The sequence below is a fragment of the Lygodium microphyllum genome, chromosome 19 (genome assembly GCF_053477565.2).
Source record: "Lygodium microphyllum isolate KBCC chromosome 19, Lygodium_microphyllum_v1.1.10, whole genome shotgun sequence".
NCBI classification, from domain to species: Eukaryota; Viridiplantae; Streptophyta; class Polypodiopsida; order Schizaeales; family Lygodiaceae; genus Lygodium; species Lygodium microphyllum.
In genome coordinates, this window is record NC_141153.1 from 114,837,960 (window position 1) to 114,846,401 (window position 8,442).

Sequence of the window (8,442 nt, forward strand, 5' to 3'; positions counted from 1 at the left end):
ATGTACTACATCTACAATTAGCCCTTGGTCTAGGAGACTAAAGAGAAGCCCCACATCTTTAGGTGCATCTATAAGTGTTGTAGGTAGAGACAAAGGGAAGAAGAAAGTATTAGATGGGAATCATGCATATGCTAGTCATTTGGGATTTAATGGAGATTACAATGGTTCAAAGTGTTTAGATGATGAACTTGGTATTTTTTTAGTCGAGAAACTAGGTGCACAAAGAGCACATTGTAATGTAAAGGCTCCACAAAGTGATCCACTAATATGTAGGTCTAGCAAGGTCAGATACCCCCTTAAAAGATTTGTTTTTGAAGGCTATATAGCTCACCATTATGATTATATGGTAAAGGTGGTTAAGGATATCGAGCCCACTACGTTGTTGGTCATGCTCATTGGGATGCAATAATGGATGAGAAGATGGCTGCATTAGAGGGTAATAAGACAGGGGATCTAATACCATTACCTAAGTTCTCTATAAGTGGGTCTAAAAAATTAAGCATAATGTAGATGCTTCTATTAGCACGTATAAGGCTAGGCTAGTTGTTGCAAAAGGCTATGCTCAAACATATAGCATAGATTATGAAGAGACATTCAATTAGTTGCTAGGATAGGAACTATTAGATGTGTGATTGCCTTGGTAGTAGCAAAAGGTTAGAGTTTACAATACATGGATATAAAGAATGCATTCTTATATGGTTAATAAAAATAAAATGTGTATAGGGAGCAGTCAACAAGTTATGAGGAATTAAAGCATCCTACATATGTATGCAAGTCAAAAAAGGCACTCTATGGGATGAAACAAGCACCTAGAGCATGATTTGATAAGATTATAGAGTTTCTTGTCAGCATTGGCTTTTATAATTTTAATTCTGATCACTCACTTTATGTGAAAAAGGGATATGCAATTTTGATCATCATAGTCATCTATGTGGATGACTTGATTACTTCATGTGACAACAACAGTGAGATTAATGAAGTCAATGATATTTTGGAGAAGAAGTTTGAGATGAAGGATTTGGGTGAGCTAAGGTACTTTCCTGGTATTGAGGTGATCAGATATGATGGTGGTATATGATTATCCCAAAGGCAATATGGCTTGGATATGTTATCCAAGTATGGTATGATAGGGTGTATGCCATTGGAGCAAAATGTAAAGTTGAGTACTAATGTTGGGGATGAGATAGAAGACCCTACTATGTTCAAGAGGATAGTAGAGAGTTTAATTTACATGACTATCACAAGGCCAAATCTGAGTTATGGTATTGGTGTTATCAATCAAGTTATGCATATGCCTAGAAAGCCTCATTTGGATCCAATTAGATGCATATTAAGGTATGTAAAGTTCACTTTGCATTATGGACTTTTTTATGAGACAAGTAAGAATATATACATGTTTGGATACATAGATGCAGATTGGGTTAGTAGCATACCTAACAGAAGATCTACTAGTGAATTCATTTTTTCCCTTGGTAGTTTGGTAGTTGCGTGAAATAGCAAAAAGCAACCTAAATTTGCTTTATTGAGTACAGAGGCTGAGTACAGAGATCCTAATTTGGCAGCATGTGAGGTGGTATGGCTACAAATATTATTGGATATTTGAATGTATAGGGAGATGGTCCATTTTTCATTCATTGTGATAACATGAGCAGCATATAGTTAACTAGGAACCCAATGCTTTATGCTACTAGGAAAAAACACATTGAGATGCATTACCATTTTGTGAGAGAGAAGGTGCTTGCATGAGAGATTGACTTGGTATATGTCAACACATAGGTTCAAATAGATAACATTTTTACAAAGGCATTAGATATAGAGAAGCTTTAAAATTTTCAAAGCTTACTTGGAATCGCAAAGATGTAGTTAATCTTGAGGGGGAGTGTTGAGATGGAAAGCTGAACACGTGCGAACATTGATGATGGACTCCTTGGTTAGATGGGTCTGCACATCTACACTAATCCTCACATAGCCACTAACTTATCACTTATTATACTTGGTTTTGTTGCACCTACCTATATCTAGCATAGTTATAGCTCCAATCAATTAGTATAGCTAGTTATGCATTATTTGACTTAGTAGGCCACTTTCTTTTATGTTGTATCTTAAGAACCTATACTTTGTGTATATTATATTGTGTGTAAAAGGAAGAAGAAGAAACTAGAAAGAAAACTTTCTAGCCTCCATCTATCTTCTTATTTTTCTGAGTGAGCTTCCTCTTATGTGTATGGTGTGTGTTTGGCACAACAACTCAAGCAAGTCCCCCCATCTATCTTCTTATGTTTCTGAGTGAGCTTCCTCTTATGCGTATGGTGTGTGTTTGGCACAACAACTCAAGCAAGTCCCCCCACTATGCAATTCATGATAGATTGCACTTGATTCAAGATAGAATTCCATGTGTAAGAAGTGAACAATGTTAGACAACCTACTATCTCTACTTAGATCATTCTACAACAATCCTAGAATACTCAGATTTGTCCTCACATATGCATCCACAACTCTTCTATCTTCTCCCAGTCATGCCCTGCTTGCACCCTACTTTCCCTTAGCTTTTCCTTGAGTTTTCCCTAGAAAAAATCATGATTTTTCTTAGCCAATTCATAGTAGATTAGGGTGCCAATAGCAACCTATATCTTTAATCTCAAAAAGTGAGGCGAAATCTCGAGCTTCGCACATTGACCAAACTCTCTCCCACATTTTTAGGTCCTTTAAACTAGCCACTTATGGCCTAGGAAAAGTCTCGTCACTTGATAGACACAAGAGAAATGTAAATTAACTTGAAACGTACTAAGAGATAGTCACAAACAATATGAAATTCAATATAAATAATGACTAATAGATCCCATAAGCACACAAATGAAATACTGACAATAATACAGATCTCGTAAGTTTCTAAACTATAGATATGGAACCATGTGTGACAATGCTAACACAAAGAGAGAGTGGGAGGAGAGGGAGAGAGAGAGTACACACACACACACACACACACACATGCATTCTACTTTGAGTTTTAACAGGCATAATCGAACTAGAAAGTAGGGAAAAAGCAAAAAGTAAACTCTAATACATATAAGATTGTGTATGATGACCATAATATTACTACTCTTATATGTAAGTGATTATTAATTTAACATGTATACAAAATTCAATTGGATTGAACCACATTAATAGCTTGCATATATAGAGATACTTGCACTAGATTCCAATGTCCATTGAGGCTAAATCTATAATGATTGGAATGTAAAGGTACCTCTAACTACTAAGCATAAATAAAAATATACATATAAACCAAAAAAAACTTAGAATATTTTCATTTGAATATATAACACAATATTCACAATAAGCTCAAAGAAAATCACTTTTAGGTACTTTCACTGGATAGCAGATCTTTTAAATTTTCAAAGGTTATCCTATCCTTATAGGGTAGAGATACTTCTATTAAACGATGCATTTGGACACTCTCATATGATTAATTCATCATTTTGATATCCAAAAAACTACAATGATTGCTTTATCTCTTCTACAAACCACCCATTTTTCTTCTTTTTGTGCTTCTTGTTCTCTAACCAGTTCTTGTTTTCTGTTCTTGAGATATGTGGGTGTGAGCTCATCCACCATCCATATCTTGGTTCCTTGCAAGAATCTCCTTTGCTTCTTTGCTAGATTAATGTTTTATTGCGTTGTTTTGTATTGTAAAACCAAATGTTTTCCTTTGATGGGGTGATTAATGGATCTCCACCATTAATCAAGGGAATGGAACTATAGGACCTTTTTTGTATGATTTTGTGTTTTTTGGAACAAAAATTTCATTCTCTATCTCTTCAAGCTCTAAGTCTCAACCTTATCCCATCCTTCATCCAAGCCCCCTAATTTTTCTTTGGCAACCCATTTGTGTTTCTCTTCTTCTTCAATCTATGTTATGACTTATTTTGCTAGAATTTATTTATGTGGTTTAGATCATTATATCTAGTGGATGATCTCATCTTTAGTTTTTTTCTATTGATTGATTTGTTATTCTAATCTTTGAACCTTCTGCTTTGCTTTTATTGAATCCTCTTTAATGTTTTGAATTCTTGTTATAGTTGTTGGACCATATCCATACCCTAAGGGAGGGCCTAGTAACGAGCCTCGATAAAGGTGAGCCTAGTAGTTCAAAGAAGCTCAATTTGGTTACCATCTTTATGTGTAAGTGTAATTAGAGAGAAATGAGGGATTGTTACTTTTGTGCTATCTTGGTCATTTGAGGGATAGCCCCTTGCCCTGAGAGAGAGAGAGAGAGAGATTGGTTTGCCAAGTTTGTTGCTCCAAGGAGCTTTTGAGGCTATAACGGCTTCAATATGGATTGTGTTACAATGAACATGTCAAGAGTATGATGAAAAAAACCAATGGGGTCACACACACACACACACACACACACACACACACATAGAGAATGTCAAACATCCCCTCTTTTTCTACATAGGCTTTGTGACCTTATCCTTGATTCGGAAGTCAGGGAGCCAAAGATTTAAATGATTGATAATAAAGATTTAAGTTTTTAGATATCATGCATGCAAGGCTATGGCCATGTAAAATGAATACTTAGCTATTTGCATCTTATTATTTATAACATTTGGGGGAGCTCTTGGTATACCTAGCAACTTTTGGAAAGTGATATTCATAATCACCGTTTAGCCTCCTCCTTTAGACATTTTTGCAATGTAGCTATAGTATTGTATGATTTCATTTTGAGCTACAATATGTCAATGTAAAAATGGCACATTGTTGGGATCTCTACTCAATGGTAGGACTTGACAAAACTCTTATTGATTCAAGAGGTTCCACCATGTTGCCTACACTATCTCTCACCTAGCTACAAAACTCCTACAAACAATCTTTCTCTATTCAACTATGCAATCAACATCAATCCTCAAAGAAGATAAAATACATGACTATATTTGAGTTTTAGAGAGCTCATCTACTTAGATATCTCATTTAGTCTTCATCATGTAATGGGCTCACAAGTGGCTCTAGGATTGAAGTGATTCTGCCACTCGGATCCACTATTCCATGGCCTCAATTGGGTCCACATGTGCTCCAAGTGATTGTGAATGAAGAAACGAAGAACGAAATGGCAGAATAGGTGGATGATAGCTTCTCCAATGACCCCCCATTGTTCCTTATGCTCACACAAACACTCACTCTCTATCTCACTTTATGCCCCTCTCACTCTAGCAAGATACTCTGATAGATAAGATAGAAGCAAAAAGAAAAGCTCTGTTGGCATACACATGAATGACTTCTTTTATTTAATTTTTGACATTTTCTATACATGGACTCAAATATTAATTCCCCCCCCCCACCCCAAAAAAAGTTGGGTACCTTATTCCTTTCTTGGGCTCTTAACTAGTCCTTGCATTGTATGCATATATTTTGGGGGACTAATCTTGTAATCTCTCCTATCTAAGAAAATTTGCTTATGTGAGGGGGCCCACCAACTCTTGGATGATACAACTAAAACACAATAACTTTTTGAAATTTATAAGTATTACAAATTCAATTTTGATGACAATTTGTCACATACGTCCATGAAATTGATCCTTAAGAATATTGCACTTATTTCTTCTTTAACTTTGCTCTCCAAAAATGAGGCTAACATGCATAAAAGAGCACAAGTATAAAGAGGTGAACATCATACTCATGCATGCCAAATTGTTCATCTTCTATATATAATATAGAGCTTTGCCTTGGAGATCCTAAACCAACTAGAAGGTTCCTGAGCCTATGTAGCACAAGCAGGAAAGGTTCCTATAAATAAAGAGGATTTTTTGGAAAGAGTGAGATAATGAAAAGAAAAGAAAAGAGTCTTTGAAAAGTTGTACCTAGCTCTTTTCAAGGGCAATATGATGATAAAAAGGGAAAATGTGAGTCTTTGAAAGTTGCTTATGGCTCTCTTGAAATTCATCTGAGAGAGAGATTAATTTATTTTCTAATTAAACATATGAGATTATACATTTTAGTGGTTAAACATGTGCATGCAATGTGTCGATGTAAGAAGCTAGGAAGAGACATTATTTTAGATGGTTTTATTAATAATACATTAGCACATTGGCATAGGTATATAAGGTGCTAAGACTTGTAAATTTTCATTGCTTTACAATAATACAATTGCAATCTCTTAATCTTATCTTATTTTTCACAGTTTCCATGGCTTCTCTCTCCTCTCTTCTATCTTTCTAATATTTCTCTCTCCTCGTTGCTTATTCTCTCTCCTATTTTCTCTCTCTTATGCACTCTCTTCTCTCACTTCTTAGTTCTCTCCTTGGCAAGTGGTATCAAAGCCTTGTTGTCTTTGATCCATTTGGTCACAATCTAACCATATATTACTCTCTCAAATCAATCACATTTCAATTTCTCAAGGATAGGGTGTCTAGCTCTTGAAGTGGACAAGTGCAGAGACTAAGGACCCTTCAAGTGCAAATGAAAATTTAGTCAAAGCTAAATGTAAGATAAAATCACAATGGACAAAAATAGGTTGTGGTCAAGAAACTAGCTATTTTGGAGGTAAAATGATTAAAGAAAGGATAATGAGAGCTAGCTAGGGTTACAAGTCTAGTTACTTTTTGGAGATAATCTTTCTCTCTCTTTCCTCCTTCAAACTTTGTGAAGCTTTCATGGTGATCTTCTCTCAAATCCTTCTTCTTGATCATCAAATATCATTTCCTTGCTTCTAACCTTATGCAAAGTCTTCATTACTTCATAAGTAACCAATGGAGTACACTTGTTGCATCATCATTGGTGCCATTACCAAGGGCTGAATAGCCAGCACACATTGCATTGTAAATTGCATTGAGTAATAGGCTAGTTCAATCTATACTTCTTGCTTCACTAATCCTTAATTTGAGCTATTATGCTTCATCAAGCACTGAGTTAGAAGGTCCTACATCAAGATTATTCAGCATTGAACCTATGATATTCATCTTTCCTCCCTGAAACCCTAAAACATAATAGCACAGCCAAACTTGAATCTCATTCAAATATTGTGGTGAAAATTTATAGTGTTGATAAATATGACATATCCTAAGTCATATTCTATGGTTGTATGTATCTAAAGTAGAAGCATATGTAAAGTGTCCTTAAGTTAAGGGTATCTATCACTTTGAGAATGCCACTTGTAGGAGACTGCGAGAATGGACCTCATAGTAGGTGCATTAATGGATGTAAGGTCTTCTGCAATGAGATCATTCATCATATCACCTCTCATTGCAGAAGACCTTGCATCCATTAATGCACCTGTTGATGATGATGATTAAGTTTTCAAATCTTTGGATACCTCTATTTCAATTAGAGGAGGTTGTACGCTTGACTTTGAGGAGCTTATTGGATTGCTACTTACAGAAGAAATCAAGTTGGGATTGAATGCATCTAGCAGTGGCAAAAATGCAGGTGGAGACAGTGTTTTCTATCACCAAAGAGGTCGTGGCAGCTCATCTAGAGCAAGAGGCTCTTCACTTGGTCGTGGTAATGATGGTTTTGCTCATGGAAGAGGTAACTTTGGTTGTGGTGACTTCTTGCATAGAGGCAGGGGGAGATCTTTCCCTAGAGGTAGAGGATGGTTTAGTCCTTCATAGAGAGATGGCATTTGTCATTATTGTGGGAAATTTGGTCATTTTGAGAGGGATTGTTATCACAAATAGAATGCCATGTCTAGGGGTCGTGGAAGGACCCAATATGGCCACTATGCAAGCACTTATGGTGGAACGGGTTATGCACCTAGAGGTGGATCGCCTAGAGGTCACCTATTTGCTATGGAACATGTGCTTGGGAGCATGATTCACCCTCCTCGTGAGAATGACTAGTTTCTTGATTCAAGAGCTACAAACCACATGACTCATCATGTTGAGTGGTTTGATAGCAAGGAGCAGATGTAGAATGAGAAATATGTTACCACTAGTGATGATACTTTACAGAAAATTACTCATATTGGTAGTGTGTCACTTGTTACTAAAGATGGGATTGAGAATAATCTTGGTGATGTACTTTATGTGCCCACAATAACTAAGAACTTAGCATCGGTTTGTAGATCAAGGATTGCAGGTGAGATTCAATAAGTTTGGATGTTTCATTGAGGAGTCTCATAATGGAAGACCTGGCAGGGTGATTGCTCATGGTAGAAAGAAAGGGAGATTATTTGCTTTCGATGCAGGTACTCTAGTGTTTCAAAACTCTATGTATCTAGAAGTCCATTTCCAAAGAGGGAGAGAATAAGCAACTATCCTTTGGAAATGTTACACTCAGATATTTGGGGCCCATGTCAGAATGTTTCCATGAGCGGAAGATGTCGATTCTATATCACTGTCATTGATCATTTTAGTAGAATGACTTGGGTGTACTTTATGCAGCATAAAAGTGAATCATTTGAAAATTTTTTGGAATTTAAATCTATGTTGCTGAAAAGCAGTTTGG